The following is a 20,144-nucleotide window of genomic DNA, read 5'->3' on the forward strand; positions in this document are numbered from 1 at the left end:
GGCAGAAAACCAACTTGCTTTTCATCAAAACTCAGAACTGCTGCAAATTAATTTTCTTCTTATCTACTATCATACAAATCTTTAAAGAGGAAAAACCTTGCATCAAGCTTTGGAAACTAAGCAAATGATGCAAGACTGGTTCTAAAATCTCACCTGTACTGTTAAAGTGGAAGATATTAAATCTTTTTTTCATATTATTCCTATTATTCCACTGGTAAGTGCAGACGTAGAATAGAAAGCTGTTCAAATATTCAAATTCACTGTGCAAAATAAGAAATTCAATGCAACCTTCATATAAAAATGCCATATATATTCATTTTTATGTCACGTTTTCAAATTAAACCGTGAACTTTTAGCCTGACAGGTGCGTTGTACAGTCAGTATTCACTTCACTGCCCTTCACTTGGTCCTTGTGTCATTTCTGACCTTCCCTGAAAATTTCATTGAAATCCACTAATCCATTTTTGAGGAATGTTGCGAACAGACAGACAAACGTTTGCCCATCGTCACATAACTCCGCCGTTCCTTGGTGGAGTAATAAAGTAATGCTGCCAGCTTTTTCTCTATTGTCATCTTAATTATTGTAACGTTTATTTCACATTACATTTTTAGGAGAGGCTTCTGGATATACAGAAGCTTATTTTGGCTGCTGCATTGGTTTTTGTTCATTTTGGGTTCATGTATGTCAGAGTTTATGCAGTCTTATCAGCTATTTCTATAGTTACTGTGGGATTTTTGGGAACGTGCGTCACTAAATTTAAAAAACAAACACAAGATTAGCACCTCAGATGCAGCCACAGCCATTTCAACGTGGACTTTCTCGTGTTTTAAGAGCGTACTGCGCTGTTTATCGTGTGTTTTTTTATGAACGGCCTGCAACCTTCCAGCGCTGACATGACCGAGACGTCCTCACATTCCTCCATAATCAGACCAGCAGCCAGGAAAAGTAAACACTGACTGTCTATCTGTGAGTGTTTATCGCTCGTCTTAACCATCCCCCTCTCTAATTGACACAACATTAAGCCTGTTTCGAGAGCAAGACGCATGAAGAATATTTATCAGAGCGGACAGAGGCAGCCGTGCGAACAACCGGCAGAGTTATTTTAGCGAACTGTTGCTCTAATGCAACTCACTTGATGGGGTTGTTTGTCTCAATTAATGCAGCTCGCTGTTTTTTTAAAGTGGCGAAAAAAGGGCGGAAAAGCGACTCCTGAGTCTGTTTGGTTTATTAGCTGGGAGGGGCCGAGGCATTTTGTCATCTTCTCTAAACATGTGGAAGAAAAAAATGAATCACATTAGAGGGGGAAAAAGTACAAGAGGAGATGGAAAAAAAGTGATGAGGATGGAGGGTTAAAGGAGCAATGAGGAAGGAGGTGAGAGGAGTAAAGAACGGCGATAAAAGGAGGGAAATTGAAGTGAAAAAATACGAGGAGGAAAGCTGGGGGAGAGAACGAAGCAGGGAAGCTGACAGAGGGGTGTTTTTTGGCAGCGAGCAGTTTCCATTACCGGCAAAATAAACTGATACCATATGACTAATCACCTCATAACTGGAGCAGGAATTTACTACGACACACAGAAGTATAAGACAGCGAGGAAAGCGTGAAGGGCTGAATAAAAGATGGAGGAGAAAGGGTGGAGGAGGAGACAAACACACCTCCAGGAAATACCTACTGATGTGAGGAATTACTACCGGAAATAACTGCTGGACCCACAACAGCTTCTGCTTGGAAACTTTTCCTCAGACTCTAATCCATCTGCAGAGATTTTTTAACTTTGGCACAAACAAACTGAGCAGTAAACAGCATTAGTTGGCACATGTGGATGCACAGATTTTCAGTTTTACTGTTGAAACAATCAGTTGATTAACTAAAAGTGAATCAGCAGAGAATTAATCAACAGCAATTTTGATAAATTAATAATTAAGCTGCTAACAAAGACAGAACCACTCCTTAAATGTGAGGAATTGCTCCATTTCTCAGTAATAATCTGAGCATAATTATGTTTTTTGATTGCTAATGCTGAAGTTAATAAACCAAAACACTCAGAGTTTGAAAAGTTTGTCAAATCACAAGGACCTCACAGTAATCTAAACGCGAGCAGCGGACAAAGACAATACCCAACATAAAATAAAGACTAAAAATGGCTAAATTATGATTGCTTTGCATAGCTGCTGCAGACACATTTATTTTTGTTGTCACAGAAGCACTGAGGTTCAACACACATATGTATACTGACAGAACTGAGAAAAAAATGAGCTAAATCTGTTGTTACTGTCAGATATACTTCAAAGTTCTATCATTTCTGATCATTATTATATGCATTTATGTAACTTGTCTTCTTCTTAAGTAGCACCAAATCCCAAACTATGCGTTCCCCAGGGTTTAAAGGTCCCATATTGTGCCCCTTTTCAGCAAATTAATGAGTCTCCACAGTGAATCTTTCAGTTATTTAGATGAAAACACTATAAAGATGACTGCAGAACTCCTGGGTTTGTTCTAAACATTCTGTTTCCGTATCTGTACCTTTAAATGTAACAGAGCTACTGCTGTCCCTGCCTACTTCAGGAAGAAAACTCTCTCTGACTGACTCAGAATGGCTGATTGTGTGAGACTTCTAACTTTCTCTCTGAGTATCATTGTACAGGGAAATATCTCCAAATTCACAGCACAGGTCTGCGCTGCTTCTCCAGAGGAGAAGTGACTAAAGATGCATCTGGATGGGTACAATCTCAGCAACTCCAGGTCCACAGGTTTCTAGAAAAATATGTAAACAGCTTCATTGTGAATTTGGCTGTATTAAGATGCAATGTATGTGAGCACAGAGAGCAGGAGAGAGGCTAACACATGCTAACAGCAGCTGAGTTTAACTGAAGCACTACAGGTAACATGAAAACTCAGTAACCCACCCAGACCTTGTCTACTGGTTTAAATTCAAGTTTCCACAGAGCTCTGACCTGTGGAGACACCATCTAAAATGCTAGTATCAGCCACATTAGCTGCACAACATGCTAACACTGAGAATTTTCCTGTTGTTGTGGGGAAATTGCCCTCAAAAATAAAAGCAATCCATTTGGTTTCAGTTGCTCAGATGCTGGGAGTGCATGAAGACTCTTCCATTCACTCTTGCAGAGTTTTGCTTGTGGCTGAGACATTTTATTGTTAGCAGAAGCAGCTATAGAAAGTAAATAAACCTGATGAGGCAGCTGCTCATTCTCGATGTTTCACCTGGAAGTAGTGGGAGGGTGGAGCTACATGAAGTTCGGAGTTAGCCTGTAAAGCTAGGAGGCTAACTAGCTGTTGAGGAATGGTGGAAGTAAAGATCGTCTATCGTAGCTTTTATATTGCATCTCCAAGTTCATAGCAACCGTAGATTTCCACCATATGGAACCTTTGAGTTACACTAGCTATTCTTACTGTTTTCTCAGTTGTTTGGTTTGCTGCCACGTCAATGTACCTCGTGGGTTTGCTGGATTCCAGATACAGATGTGGAGCGGATGTTAGTCCAGTCAGAAACACTCTGATCCTATCCAGTGATGCATTACCGAATGAAATGTGTGACCAATTATTCAACCCACGTTCTGCTCGCTATTGTTTTATATCCCCAGCTTTTAAAAAGAGCTTAATGTGCGGTGACAGTTGGCATATCTGTAAAAAGACGAGAAATCAGACACGAGCAATTACAGAAATAAAAAGACATGCACAAACACAGAGCTGGATCAGAGACAAATGTCCCGACCTTCCCACAGCCTTCTGCCCTGCTTCTACGCCGCCAGTAATTACCACTCAGATGGCAAAATGACCTAATGCACACACACAGGAGCACACTCCAAAACAGACAAGCATGCAAATAAATAACAGACAATCAGTGCTGCTAAACTGCTGATGCAGAAACATGAAAGAGTATTTGATGGAAAAAGTTCACGTGCAGACTGAGCCAGCAATAATACAGTCGTGGTGCAACACTTTGTGGTGTGTGCATGTCGCAGGAAAATCTGACATTTGGTTTCGTTTAGAGGTAACAATGCGACTGTAAATGGGTGCAGTTCCTTTATTCCACTGCTGGGAGAGAGACTGAGGGATAAACAAGACAGAGACACAGAAAAACAGCAACAAATAGATGCACACAGTCAGTTTAGATGCAGTTTTTAGTTCAGATCAGTATATAAAGGAAATAAATAATCTTTCACTTTGTTACTGTTAAAAAAAATACAGATTATCTGAATGTCAGTTGTAGAGCTTTAGCTGCTTTTTTGCTTCAAATTGATGACAGATATGATAAGCAGTACAATTCTGAGTTTATATTTGAGAAAATGTTGCTTTTGAGTGTGGTTCTATACTGTTATGTACATTTAAAGCTCAACATGCACACATTAATATCCATCAACCGCCTGTTTGAATCCTTGTAAGCAAATATCTGCCTATTCAACATCTGGAATCAGCACATTTTACAGGGTGTTGCATTTGGCTGCTTGCAGGTCTATTTTTTAAATTTAATATTGCAGTTTATCAATATTAAACCATCTGGCTAAGGCTACCTTGCAGCAGCGAACAAAGCAACTTATTCTGAACATTTATCTGTATAAAACAACTGTTTATTCTATAAAGTAGCACGATTAAGGCTCCAGCTACTTATTTTTTCCATAGTCATCTATTTTCTCAATTAATCCATTATTTGTCTGGTCTATAAAAGGTCAGAAAATGGTGAAAAATGTCAATTAGATGGCAAATGCCTTGACAAAAAACCCAAAATAGTCAACCACCATTGAGAAGCCAATGCTTCCCATTTCTGAAGCTAGAATTGGAGAATTTGTGCTCTTTTTTCATTAAAAATTACTTACACCAGATAATTGATCTTCAAAACAGTCGGAAATGAATTTTCTAGTTGACAATTAAGGGATTAATCAATTAATCATTGCAGACCTACATTTAAAAAAATGATCTTTGGGTCCATCCGACCAAACATAAGACAAAACAACGACTTGCTGCTGTCTTCGGTTAAAGTGAGTAAATGTGATTATTGATGAATTTAGACCGTTTTAGAGGCCGATTTTTTATAAGATATAGATTTTTTGAACTGTACTGCAACTGCTTCTAGGAATAAAACAACAAAGAAATCCGAGGAGGGAGAGAAAAGAAAGCGAGAATGAAGCCAAGAATGAAAAAAAGAAATAAAGTAAAGAAGGCTCAGCTCCAAGTCATGTAGGGTCAAACGCTCAGGAAATGAAGCACATGCGGCACAACAGCCCAAACCATAACCACCGCTTTCAAACTAAATATAAAGATACGAAACCCAGCACAAGTACATTCTGTAAGTAGTACTTACACAACACACCGAGTACAAAAACAACGGCCAAAACACACACTCAGCTTTGATGGCGTTCAATATGACAACGTCTCTCAGAGCGATCAGAGGTCGGCGTCCAAAACCAAAACACCAAAGCAGCTCCAGAAGGAGTAACAATGAGAGAAAAGCCTGGTTTACAATTTAAAAAAGGTTTGTAGTTCAATTATAATATTTCCTTTCAAAACTGAGGTCAAAATGTAGAAGGATGCTGAAACAAATACAAATTAAAGCTGAATTGACTCCATTTCTGGCCAACTAGGGGCAGAAATATGATCTTCGTTCTACATTTAGGTATTTTTAGATGCTTCAGGGCTTTAATTTTGATCTGAAGGTGAAGTTTTCTGCTTCAGTTGTGACATTACAGCTTCACGGTGCTACAAAGGTGGATATGTACTATTTAAACTTCTGTCTGCTTAGGAATGAAGCCCTTAGTTCACTGCATTGCACAGTACATTGGTCAAAACTGGAAATGTAATCATGCAAAATAAGACTTACTAGAGTTAAACTTAACTGCACTTTCCTCTGCATTCAAGCTAAAGTGATTAGCCAAGTAATCAGTCAATCAAATACTGTAAAAATAATCAAGTGTATTTAGGTTTTAAAGCACAACTCTGGTTCTAACTTTCCAGTTCTATGGATCTTCTTGTTTTACTTTCTTTGTCTCATGAGATCGCAGTTTTTAGACAAAAATGTCAATCTGGTGATGGTTTCTTGGGCTCACAAGAGAACTTTTAGGTGCATTATTCACCATTTTCTGGCATTTAAAGGAAATCACAGTCAACAAACTTCATCTAAAAGATAAATCTTAAACAGATATGTCCATTAGAAGTAATATTGGTGGGAGCAGGCAGCATAGGTCTTCATCAATACTAGGGATTTGCAAGAAATAAGCTGCATTTGTTTAAGTTTCACACATTTATTTCCCTTCATAACAGGTCATGAACTGACAGACAGAGCAGAGAAAAAGGTAGAAAAACTAGAGTGTGACGGTGGGCGTTCAAGTGTTTGGTCTGAACAAAGTTGGTGATCCGAAGTGAAAAGGAAGAAGGTGAAGACGAGGCCAGCGAGAAAAATATTTAAAAGGGAAACTCACAGAGCCGAACAGATGCTCAACCAGCAGGTAAAAGGCCACTTCATGGTTTCTTCATCAGCTGACCGATGCAGAGTCAAACAGCCGGCATGCACGTGGTTCGTTCACACTACAGTTAAAGCATTGCAAGAGAATGTAATGGCTAATTATTGATTGGACCGTAGTGAGGTTTCTGCATGGTTATCTGGCAAATCTGAAGCAATGATGCAAAAAAACACAAAAATAAAATTCAAATTAGGCTTTTAAACAAAGGTAATGGTAATATAGGGTACGGTAGCAGCAATAAAGACAGTAGGGGTAGCTGCAAACGAAACCTGTAATTGCTAACCCTTAAAAAAAAAAAAACTAAAAGAAGAAACAAATGAAATGTTGTGCATCTACAAGGCAAAAAATGAAATAACTCTTTAAGAACTGTTTTCAATCAGGAAAGCTGTAATTATTCTTTTATGTCAGCTGCTTATCAGACATCTTTTTTGTTGCCTAGAGACAAAAACAATGAAAGAAACGACTGGTCAGTTTCTTCTTCCAAAACATCTAAAACCACCTTAAGCGAGACTGCAAAATTGAGGAAGTTTTTTCACATTCTGCCATTTTCATCAACATTTTCTTGTGCAATACTTCATAATGCAAATAAAAATATGGTTAATGATTGTTCCTGACATGTGCTCAGCCTGCAGCTGGAGTATCTAGCATGGGATATCTGGAGATTTTAGAACTTCCCACTGTGTTTGGGCAACCATCAATGGAAAAAGCATGTAAATCAAAGCACTTCTATAGTCCAGCAACAATTACAACTCTTTTAAATGTTGAAGACAGCCTGGCGATAAATTTTGGGCTGTAGAGGGGTCCACGCAGACCTTGGAGGACTTTCCATCATGTTGTACACAAACGTCTGCGCAAAATCTAACAGCAAAATCCAGTAAATAGTTTATAAGATGGTCTGTAGCGTATGTTTTTGCAGACTTCGCTGTTGCCATTAACCTTCGAAATGAAAATGAAAACATTGGGGATGACTGCTGAGCCTGTAGCTACAGTTCGTAGTACAGGACATCTGGAGATTTTACAACTGACCACCACGTTTGCTCAGCAACAATGGAAAAAGCACATAAAAATCTAATTATTTCCAAAGTTCAGCAACAATTACAACTCTTTCAATGTTTTATTGATGAATTCTAAAGATGTAGCTAACAATGAACCTACTCACACAGCCTTTTCACTTACTTTAAGCAGACCTTCGCAGCATGGGAAGATAATGAAATTTACGTCATGTCGACCAACAGGGACCTTTACAGACGTGGAAAGCATGAATTGTCCTTAATGGTGCAGGACCACACACACTTTTAACCTTAACCATTACAACTGAATGTAAAACCCTGAAACCAAGTCTTAACCATCAAGCAGCCACTTAAACTTCCAGCATTTCAGCCTCCACAGAGCTGCCAGACCCCACAAGTATAGTGGGACACACGAATGTCGTAAAACAAGCCCACACAGACACATACACAACGAACCACACCTTGCAGTGTGTCAACAGCGACATCAACTCCACTAAACTGGTTTATTCAGGGGTAACGCTGTGTCACATCCACTGTAAAGTACTGACAGTCACTGATGTGTGTGTGTGTGTGTGTGTGTGTGTGTGTGTGTGTGTGTGTGTGTGTGTGTGTGTGTGTGTGTGTGTGTGTGTGTGTGTGTGTACAGCTGTCGCCAAATGGGAATCACTTGACAAACATTAGAAGTCTTTGACGGTGAAGGAACCGCTGACCGTGGTGGACCTCAGAGAGAACGTCCTTTAACACCGTGAACATTCATTTAACCCGGTAAAACTCAGAGTCACACAGTTTTTCAGGGAGAAGATAAAAAAAAAAACATTTAAGTTGAGTAGAAAAATGGCTTTCAACACAAGAAAAACAAGAGCCTGAAACCATGCTGGTGGCTCTGAAGCTGTTTTAAGTAGGCTTAATGTTTAAAAACTTCTCCATCCTACAAATAACATCACATGAGTAACATAAACTCAGCTGGGATCCTAAATGTCCAGTGTTCAGTCCATCTAATAATGGAGATATTTGAACTGAAACCAAAAATATTAAGCTGTTTCTAGTCCATGGAGGATGATTCATCCTCATATCAGCGTGTTATTGTAGTCCTTTCAGTCCTTTTTGTATTTTCCTAAGACAAATTACTTTTCTTTGTCATTTTTTTCTATTTAATTGTTTATTTTTAAGTAATCCTTGACAGTAATGGTAGTTTTCCTTAAGAAAGCAGTCTGAATACTATTTCTACTGCTGCCAACACCAACATTTATCAAAATATTGTCTAAATCACAAGACAAAGTGCAATATCCAAAACGTAGGAGCTGCCATTTTGATGTGATATAAAGTAAAGTGTGCCACAATATCCTATTAAAAATTCAGCATTGTGGTGCTACAGAGACGCTCTGTCCCATATAAATATTCTCCAGATGTAAAGTAACATGCTTGTTTGGTACAGAGCACAACAAAAATCACATCATTATTTTATTGTTTATTAATATTTTTAGACTAAAATAACAAAAGAAACAGCTGGTCGGTTATGTGAGTTAAAAGTTTGGTTTCCAGCATCCACTATGCACATTAACTTTTTTTTTTTTTTTTTTTTAAAAAGGCAAAAAATACCTCGAGCGTGACTGTAAAGCTGGGAAAGTTTATGCAAAATCTGCCATTTCCATTAAACGTCTGCAATGCAAAACTTCAAATTGCAAATGAAAATATGTTACAGAAACACGGTTGAGGATTATTCCTGGGGTGTGTCACGCCTACAGCCAGAGTTTGTAGAACGGGATATCTGGAGATCTTAGAACTTAACACTGAGTTTGAGCAAAGTCGAAGGAAATAGTATAAACAAACTGAAGCGCTTCCAAAGTTCAGTAACAATTATGAACGTCTGTACAAAATTTAACAGTAAAATCCAGTAAATAGTCTTTAAGATAAGTCTTTAGCATAAGTTTTTGCAAAATTTCCTGTTTCCATTAACTGCATATGATGCAAAATTTTTAAATGCAAATAAGAATATATTATGGAAACACAGTCCTGAGATGTGCCAAGCCTACAGCTGGACTTTGTAACACAGAATATCTGGAGATTTTAGAACTTAACACTGTGTTTAAGCACCATCAGTAAAAAAATAAAATTAAAATTAAAAAAGCACCTACAAATCTTCTAATGTCTAACAACAATTACAACTGTTTTAATTATGAACTCAGCAAACTTTAGGCTCCAGAGGGGTCCATGCAGAGCGTTATGATGGTAATGAAATTCCCATCCCACAAAATTTAACAGCAAAATCCAGTAATAGTCAGTAAGATAGTCTGTCGCACAAGTTTTTGCAAATTTGCCGTTTCCATTATCTGCCTATGTTGCAAAATTTTAAAATGCCAGACTTTGTAGCACGGAATATCTGGAGACTTTAGAACGTCCCACTGTGTTTGGGCACCATCAGTAAAAAAAAAATAAAATAAAAATCACCTACAAATCAAAGCTCTTTCAAAGTCCAGCAATGATTACAACTCTTCTAATGATGAACACAGCAAACTTTAGGGAGTTCAATGCAGAGCCTCGCAAACTTGGGTGGGTGATGACATTCTCATCACATCCTGCACAACCATCTATACATTTTTAACAGCAAAATCCACAAAAAACTTTTAATATAGTCTGTAGCATAAGTTTTTGCAAAATTTACTGTTTCCATTAACTGTCTGTGATGCAAACTTTGCAAATGCAAACAAAAATATGTTACAGAAACATCTTTAATGATCATTGCTGAGCCTGCAGTTAGAGTCGGTAAACTAAAAACATTTCTTCCAGGCATCAGTGTCTGATATTTCTGTCCTTCTGAATTCAAACTTAAGATAAACTGAAAACTTTCACGGCAACAGCCGCTGCTTCACAAAGGCAGAAAAACAAACACAGGGGCACTCGCTGATTGCCAATTTAAAATGTGCATGCTTCATCTGCAATCAGCGGCGTTTGTGTGTGTTCGTGATTACCGTCACTGCAAGACCTGCCACACGGTGATTGCATGACACGGACAACAAATGGCATCTTCCATTTAACACGTGGGAGACTCGCAGCGGCTTTTCACATGAATTCATGCCGAGATTATTTCTAGCCTGCCAAATAGCAATTAATAAATAAATAAATCCAAAAAGAACATTTCAAACGGCGAGAAACGAGGTGGAAACACATGAGCGGAGAGACAGACGTGTGGGAAAGTTTTGGAATTAAACGCCAAAACGTTGAAAAGACAAACTAGCAGAGAAGAGGACTGTGGTTTGGGGTTTCCTGTGGCAGAGACGAGAGGTCAAAAAGCAGCCATGGGAACACACACATTCACATATCCTTCTCTTTTACATGTTTTTTTATGTTTAAGAGACACTGTGTGCAGCCTCCAACACCACCTGTCTCTCCACAAGTGTTAGAAAAAGGAAAAAGACATCACCTCAGACCACGTGTGAACAGACCGCCACCCACCCACACTCATTCATTCATTCACACTCCGACGCCACCATGCAGGTCGCAAACATCTCGCAGAGGTGGGTGTTATAATCCAACAGCCAGAGGTGTCAATGAGATGCCAAAGAAGCCTGCAGAGGTGACAAAATGTCCCCAAAGATGCAGATGCAACTAAAAATGCCGCTTTTTATTTTCCATCCCCCATCTAAGGTCTGCATTTGTAAAAGCCGCGACACACTTTTGCCAGATTTTGGATTCGGTTTCAGAGTGGTCGAAGCAACTGGAATGTCAGAGATTCTGGTCAGCTGTCCTGCAGTGTGAGCACTTTCATGGTTCCTGTTTTCCAAAAATTCGGCATGAAATTACTTCAACGCTCTTCCCCAAGCGCAGAAACAAACACTGCAGAGCAGACAGCATGTTGTGTGGACAGAATCTGAGAACTCAGTGGGGATTCAGCGGGATGAGAAATCTTTTGTACTTCTGAGTTTCACTTATTTATCATTTCACCACTGCAGTCCACCAAAGGCTGCTTCTGGGCAAATTCGAGGGGAGAAATAACCAATAACACTGCTGAACTCGTATTAAATGTACGAGGCCCGACTTCAAGTTTGTTCAGACTTTTGTTGACTACATGCTTGTGAGGAACAAAATGAGCAAAACAGCAAAGCCCCAAAAAGTAACACTCGTCTAACAGTACTTTAATAGCACGAATAATATTACTGAGGGGCACCACAACTTGTATTTTTTTAAAATATAATTTTACTGGACTTGTAACTGCAGTGATAGTTTGGAATCAATGGATAGTCACTAGTAGGTGAACCTTATAAAATCCTGCAACAAAAACAAAACTCTGGCAGCAAGGGTGACAAAAAAATATGTTGAACAGAAGATCTAATATTGCAACGTTCAAAAAGTAAAAAATGTGTGAAAATATTGGCAAATATCGGTTTTAAATTTTAGCTGTTTTAAATACAACAGCCACACACAGTGAAATATCTATTTACTATTTAGAAAAACACTGATTTTGATGAGGACATTTATCGTTTTTGCTTGCTTTTTTATTTATTATTTTTTATTTATTAGATATTTTTAGATAATATGTATAATTTACCATAAGTTGGTAAATTTGTAAAAACAATAGTTTAAAAAAAATTATCTACCATTTCATAAATCCCTAACAATCATATTTTTTGCTCATGTAAATACAGTGGAAAGAACGTAATTTCACAACACCAAATATTATAAAGAATTAATTTCTTTTTGGAAAAATATTGATTTTTGAAATGGAAATCATTTACAGTTTTGGTCCGTTTTTAATGGTTGTTAGTATTTTTTTTTTGCTGTGATTTTTACATGTTATTCCCTAAAAGCAAAGCAGCTTTTGTCCAGGATGCAGACATCTGTCAGTGGACGAACGTTTATAAAAACAAGGGACCAATCAGTTCTGTCGCACAAGCTTTCTAGTGTGTTAAAATCCCCCCAAAAAAGAAAGAAAAATGTGGCAGTGAAATTAGCTGGTCTTCCTGTAAAGGCCATTCTGTCCAAACTACAACATAAAAAAGGTTGACTGATTCACACATTTTTACACCACCCATAAATGCTCTAACTTGCACCAATATGATAAGAAATGCTAATAAAAATACACCATACTCTCTTTTTTAACCAGTTTTGTTTTCCTTTACTCAAGTATAGTAGATGTTTTTGTTCATCAAATGTTCAGAAATAGCATTAAAATGCATACATTTCTATCAAATAATCACACACAGACCCACTGCTTTCACTGTATGCATTTAAATCATACTTATTGCTGAGTATAGTCACCCCCCAAAGGCCCTACCAACACAGCAACAGGCTGATTAATTATCATAAGCTGAGGGGTAGAAATGTAGTGAGAATTGATGAATCAATGTTACCCGATGAGCTAAATCTCTTTATCGATCCAGCTCTGCAGAACACGTCGGTTTAAATAATCTCCTCGCTCATTACACACCTGACCTTTGACGTGTGATGTAGTTTTCCTCCAAGTTTAATATTAAGTTTCATAAAAATGTAATATTCTCTGCTCGCTCCGGTGGAAGCTCCGAGCCTCAGTGAGCTGGTTCCAGTCAGGATGGAGTATATCTGTCAGGGTTTTTTAAGTGAAATAAGATGTTTAATATTCGTCTTGACAGTTTCAGACAGGCAATATTATTCTTATACATCAAGTGGGACAACATTTTTAATATGAAGAGATAACCATCTGCAGAGGTTGGACATGAATAGTAATATGTTGTTATGTCTATTCTGTCTTTTCTGTTAATCACATGCCAACTTAATGTATTGGATGTGGGTCTGAATGAACATCTTGCCCACTTATTGATAAAAATTTAAGTTGCATTACTTACACATGGGACAAACGCTGAGCTGTGTGAAGCAATTTGAAGAAGATATTTTCTACATTTCTTCAACAATATTGGTTGAAGGGCAAAAGACATGGGTTGCTCTACAATTTCACCTCTTTTAAACTGACTAGTCATGAATATAATCTGGGTTTCGACTAACAGGAACTAAAATATAATTTGTTGTTACCAACTGCACTGAAAAGAACTGTATTTAAGCTGTTTCAATCAATTTTTTCTATATTGTATAAATTTGAAATTACATTTTGCCCCTTTAAAATTGCAAAAACTAGGTTTTTCTGCTCCTTTAGCACTTTAACAATGAAGGTTCTTTAGTTTTTTCTGATGCAACTCAACCATGTTTTCTTCAATTACAATTACAGAGTAAAGACAAAGAAAGCATGGCAATGACAAAAATCATGTTTTACATTATACGTTTGTCATGATTTTACAATGTTCATCTTGAAAATAGGAAATTATATCACACAAAGTACATGTTTCACTTCAGTAAATACAGCAGGCAGATTTTTGGGAATAGAATGGAATAAAGGGAGTAGAAAAAAAAGGAAAAATAGTGAATTTGACGACAAAATCATGTTTTACAATTTTTCGTTTGGGTAAAGTGAATACTAAACTTGGAAAAATGTAAAATGTCTAATTGACTTTCCTTGAAATTATGCTGCAGCAATGCTCAAGAGAAAATGACATGAATTAAAAGCATCTAACAAACCAGCAGCATTATTTGACTTGCTGACTTCATTTAGGTAAACTCTGTTGAAGCAGTTTATTAAGTTGGTCCTACAATTTCCTCTTTTTCAGTATATTTGTAGGAGTTTTTTAAAGCAAGATGTATTTATGCACCTGGAACAACAGCAGGAACTTCATTAATTACCTATAGTTATCAATTACATGGAGACAAGATGGATCAGGATATAACTGCACAACTGTTGCATATTTCACATCTGATAAAGAGTTTTGTTGTTGCTCCTGAAACTGACTTAAATGCAAATTAATGCCAACATCTGGACGAGTGTGAAGTATTACGTAAATCATGAGGAAAAGTTTACACGGCACACTATGAACTTTCACTGAACATTTCTCTGTGTCTGTGATGCTTTTAAGTGTATCTGAAGAGTAAATCCGTAAAAACACGTCTATATCTTTTGATAAAACTCCTGGTTGTCAGGTGTCACATCCAGCATCTTAACTTTGAGCTTCAGCACCGTTTCCTGCTCTCGAAACTCTCGGCGTGAAAGCAGCTTTCAGAAGACGACACGTGGTTTTAATTACAGCCCACACAGCGAGACCTCCTCACCTCCAAACACTCCGGCAGTCTGTTGACCTTAATGCTCCGCTGGCATTTATACTGCCGGGTTCTCAGACATGTGGCTTCTACCTTTGACACGACTTCTCCGGGTCTGTCTGCTTGTAAACAACGGTTCAATCTTCTGTTAGCGTCTCTCTGAAGCGAGGCTAACTCAAAGCCGCTGACCACCAACATAGACTGGAAATAAAAACGCTGGAAACTCCCTGCTGCCAAAGATCACATCCAGAATTCCCTCAACTCAGAAATCCCCAGTGAAGAAATAAAAACTGGGAGCACATACTGATAGGATTACTGCACGTTGCTAAAATAAGACTAAAACACACGTCCTGCTTTCAGCGGTTTGTGCCAGAGCTCAGCATTTATTCTGTCAGATAATCCACCAGTTATTTTTGTTTTTTGATCAATTAATTGCATGCTCTGTAGCAAATTAGTGAAAAATCCATTACAAGTCTAGTTTGGCATCTTGAAATTACTTGTTTTCACCCAGTTTACTGTCACACAACACAGAGAAAACCAGAAATTCCTCACATGTGAGGGCATTTGTTGAAACAACTGCCTAAATGATTCATGTGTTGTTTCTGCAGACTGACAAAACAAAATCCAGTTTCTGCACAAACATACGGATCACCCACGATTAAAACTGTCTGATGTATTCTCTGCAGCACTGAACCTGCATAGATGTGAATTATTCTTGCCCAGTTTCTATGTATTTATGGAGATTTTTTTAATCTAAAGTGACTTACATTTGAACAAAAGCCGAACACATTCTGAAACTACAATAACTTCTGATTTATACTGTAAAATACTCTCCATTATAGAGTCTTTTTTTCCCATCCCAAAACAAGCCTGTATCTAAATTTCTAAAATCCTCAAACTTGAGAAAGTTTTCACGATGAGTGTTTTTAGAACTCTTGTGATTTAGCTTAGCACTTTGACTTAAGGAAAATATCCAATTGTAAATGCAGAAGATGTTTCTACTAAATATGTCAATCTAGTCTGACTCCCTGAATGTAGACTTCAAGGATAATTCTGCCATTTCTGCTGCACATTTTGCATTTTTTACTCTTCCGCTTCCAGTATCTCTGCGGTACTGTTTTCAAAACCCTTTTTGCTACAGGAAACAACAACAACAACCTCCGAGCAGCAACCTAAACGTAAAACATTCCAGGTTTTGCCAAGGATTTGGATCGTAAAGGGGCACCATCACTGTATCCCGGGCTTACCACTAACCAATATGGTTGTAATTGGTTAAAATAAACACAAAAAATCCAGCCTTTCTATAGTAAAATGATAAGGAAGTGCAGTCAGACCATTCTATGGTGCTGTGTTGATAGAACTACACTGTGCAGCCTGAACCATGCAGTTAGCATTTATCAATAAGCAGCACAAACAACCTCTAAAAACTTCCAATTGTTTGAATTAAATCAAACTAAATTACAGCATTAGTCTAATGAGTTTAATAGCCACTGTTTGTATATTCTGAATTGCAACCTTTCTGTTGGGATTTTTTTTTTTTTTTTAATTCAATTATCTGTTCACAAAGTCAGGGAAATCCCAAGAAGCAGATCAAACAAAATGGCAAAAATCGAAGCAGCAGAGACTTTTAAGGCAATGCTTTTGATGGTATCTTATGAAAAATGCTCTGTCACATGTTTAAATCAAGAACACAGTAAAACTTGAACTGCAGTTTGACTTTTAAAAGTTAAACCACATGTTAAATTGCAATTTATGTCGTAAAAACTGCAATATTCACTGTATGTTGGATTTATAGTTGATCTTTTTATACTGTTTTTTGGTACAACTGGACAGCATGATGAATAAGTGTGCAGTAAATCGGCATCTACATGTTGCGTAGATGTTGATGTCTCTATCACTGTTTTTGCCATTTTAGGGTTTGTCAACATACATTGAAAGCCTCACATAAACCCTGATATGATAAAATTTAAGTCACTTGGACACTCAAGTACTCACAGATGCAGGAAATAAAACATTTGTTTGGGTTTAATGGTTGTAAAAACACTAGAAAATACATTTCCCATAATGCAAACCCCAAATAGCCACTTTTTTTCCTGTAAAAACAACCCTAATTACACAGTTGCCAAGTGCTTACTTACAGGGTTTTCTCTCTATAATACTTTAATATTGTAAGTAAACTATGCAAAGTGCCCTGAGATGACTTCTGCTGCGAGTTGCCGCAATATAAATAAAGCTAAATTGAATTACATCAAAGATACAGTTGCAGCCACCATTTCACGAGTGCTTTGGTAAATAAGTGAGAGTTTAAATTGATCTGAAGAAACCTTGGTTCAAAGTGAAAGTAAAGCCGACGTCAGGGAGCTCCAGAGCTGCTTTTATCTGCTTCACCTCTCTGAGCAAACAGAAGGAGGTCAAGGCTGCAACACACCTGCTGCTACTGTTTCCACCGCAAACACAACCTTCGGACGGAACCCAGAACCTAAACACACACTGCAGACATGCACCGTTGCTAATGCACAAACAGAAACGCAACCCAATGCACGCACCAAGATCAACGTCCAGTCAGCTCTGTTTGGAGACAAAACGGCCGACCTGAAGCAAACAGCGTCCAAAACTCAGTCCGCCAGCAACTGAAAAACTGCAAAACTGGCAAATTCTAGGCTGCATCTTAAGGTTGCATGACACGATGATATATACTGTCTCATGATGTTACATTTTTGATCCAAGCAAGGACTTTTCTTTACTCTTTATCCTCTGCTGTTTCCTCAAGAAACTAAAAGAAAAGTCATAAATCTCCATATATAACAACTATATACACAACTAATTATCTCATTTATCTATAAAATGCCAAAAATGGTTAAAAATCACACACAAAAAGTTCTCAGAGCCCGAAATGACATCTTTACATTCCTATTTTTGTCAGATTATCGGTTCAAAAGTCAAAAAATGTAACAGTAATAAAGCAGCAAATCTTCACATGTGACAACATAAAACCATAAAATGTTCAGTATTTTGTCTCTTAATTAATCAAACCCTAAATTATTATTGCTGCTCTGTCAGGTTGTCGTCTTCCAACAGTTCTTCTCTAAGGATGAACATGAGCCTCAGTGGCTGATAAATTAACCTCTTAGATCTTTTATCTACTCTTCTTCTGGGAAACAAAAAAATGAAAAATGACACTTCAAACATTCTCAGAGCACAAAGTGATGTCTTTGAGCAATGATCTTTTTGGCCCCTGTGAGACCTGCCAGCCAGATTTTACGCATCTTTCCATGAAGCAATATTTGAGGGTCATCATCCAAAACGTGTACAGCGGGATCCATTGGTAGAGGGACTCCTGTTAATGTACTAAGGCAGTTCACCACCTTCATCCAGAGCTCCTGAATTGCTGGGCATTCCCATACAACATGAATAAAGGAGCCTAAAGTTCCCAGGAGACAGTAAGGGCAGTAAGGATCAGGTGCTGCCCCCATTCTATGCCTCACCAATGGAGTTAAATATGCTCTATGGCAATACTTCAGATGTATATAGCGATGATTAGAATTTTTGGAAGCTCTTTCGATATTGCGCCAAATTAATTGCCAGTCTGGTTTAAATGTGTCTGTTGAAATGTCTTGTTCCCATGTTTTCATCCCCACAGAGGGCACCACACTTTGTTTCAGCAGTTGATCATAAAAAAAAGACACTATCCTTTTGGGGGCATCTAGTAACAGCTGAGAAATGGGGTGATCCTTCAGTTCCGATCCCCAGGGAACCCCATAGGCTTTACATGCAGATCATATTCTGAGGTAGAAGAATAAAGAGTGCTTATCAATGTTATATTTTGATAACAGATCCTGAAAGCCAAGAACTGATTGTTCCCCGTTAAGGTCCTGTAATACCTTAATGCCTTTATTATTCCACTCTTTGTTTATAAATGGTTTTCCCCCTGAGAGAAAATTACTGTTGTTCCACAATGGTGATGATTTGTACCACTTTGGTTTACACTTAAGATACCTTTCTACTGCTCTGAACGCTACCAACATATATGACAGAATTGGACCATATTGCAAATTACATTTTTTTTGTTGACAATCCTAGAAAAAGAAAATCCTTCAGCCTTAATGGTTCAATAATGTTACTTTCAATGGACTTCCATGCTGTGTTTTTGTGATCATTTAACCAGTAAGATAAACCTCTCAGCACAAAAGCCCAATGATGAAGTTTAAAGTTGGGACATGCACATCCTCCATCAGTCCCTTTCATTTGCAGCACTGACCATTTAATTGCAGGACGCTTCCCATTCCAAATGTATTTCCTAAGTAAAGAGTCAATTTTCTGCCAATGACCTGTTGGGGGCGGTAGTGGAATCATAGAGCTTACAAAATTAATTCTAGGCAATATATTAATTTTGAAAGTAGCTATTCGGGCTGGGATCGAAGCCGGCAGGTGTGTCCACCTACTAATATCTTCTTCAATTTTTTTTAGAACAGAAAGGTAGTTATTTTGAAATAAGTAAATCTTAAAAAAATTGCACTTCAAAAGTTGTCAGAGTCCAAAGTGACATCTTCACAGTTCTAGTTTTGTCAGATTAACCTTCAAAAACTTCACATTATTTGACTTCTAATCATTAAAAACAACATAAAAGCAGCAAATCTTTACATCTAAGGAAGTAGAACCACATATGTTGAGCATTTTGGCTTAAAAATTACTTTTTTGCTCCTTTTTAATTAATCAAATATTTGCTTCTGTACCAACTGATTTCTCTTAAGCATCCAGGATGCTTCTTTTATTTGTATTTCTTTTGAAAAACAACTAAATTACACATCAGAAGCTCTCAAAGCTCAACGTGTTGTCCTCAGTTTTCTAGTTTTGTCAGATTAACCTTCCAAAACTGAAAAAAAATCCCACTTCTAATCGTTTAAAACAGCAAGAAAGGAGCAAATCTTCACATCTGAGAATGGAGAACCATCAAATGTTTGGCATTTTGGCTTAAAAATTACTTTTTTCCTCTTAAGTTTGTCTCAATCAAATCTTTGCACCAAATCATTTCTCCTAAACATCCTGGATGCTTCTTTTATTTACGCCTCTTTTGAAAAAAAAAAAAAAAAAAGCAAATTTAGTCCAAAGCAACATCTTCACAGTTTTAGTTTTGTCACATCAACCTTCCAACACTCAAATATTATTCCACTTCCGATCAATCAAACAGACATGAAAGCAGCAAATCTTCACATCTGACAGAGTAGAACCATACAATCTTTAGAATTTTAGCTTATAAAAGGACCTCAACTTCATTTCCCCCCTTTTTTTTCCTTGCTTCCGCACTACATGATTTTTGCTGCTCCATCAGGTTGCAGTCGCTCTGCAGCTCCTCTCCGAGGATCAACACGAGCCTCAGTCATTGATAAATTAACTTCTCTCTCAGTGCTTTCAACCCAGATGCTGCTTTTATCTCCACGTCTTTTGGATGCAAAACAAAGCAGGCGCACTGCAGTGATGCAACATCGACGTAAGCAGCAGTAACTCGGCCGATAATGACTTTAAACAGAGCTTTCCCTTCC

General features: G+C 37.7%; 1 protein-coding gene across 3 annotated transcripts in view; it reads right to left on the reverse strand.

Moving 5' to 3' along the window:
* The window catches only part of LOC111581796 (plexin-B2-like), a 272,748-nt gene that overhangs the window by 235,173 nt on the left and 17,431 nt on the right, over positions 1 to 20,144 (reverse strand). For 2 of the 3 annotated variants that reach the window (XM_055006285.1, XM_055006284.1), the window contains exon 2: positions 6,437 to 6,542. The exons of the other annotated variant lie outside the window; for it this stretch is intronic. The gene's annotated coding sequence lies outside the window, so the exon portion shown is untranslated. The remainder of the gene's footprint in view (positions 1 to 6,436; positions 6,543 to 20,144) is intronic. 3 annotated transcript variants of the gene reach the window in all.

This window comes from Amphiprion ocellaris, chromosome 21, assembly GCF_022539595.1.
Source record: "Amphiprion ocellaris isolate individual 3 ecotype Okinawa chromosome 21, ASM2253959v1, whole genome shotgun sequence".
In the NCBI taxonomy this organism is placed as follows: Eukaryota; Metazoa; Chordata; class Actinopteri; family Pomacentridae; genus Amphiprion; species Amphiprion ocellaris.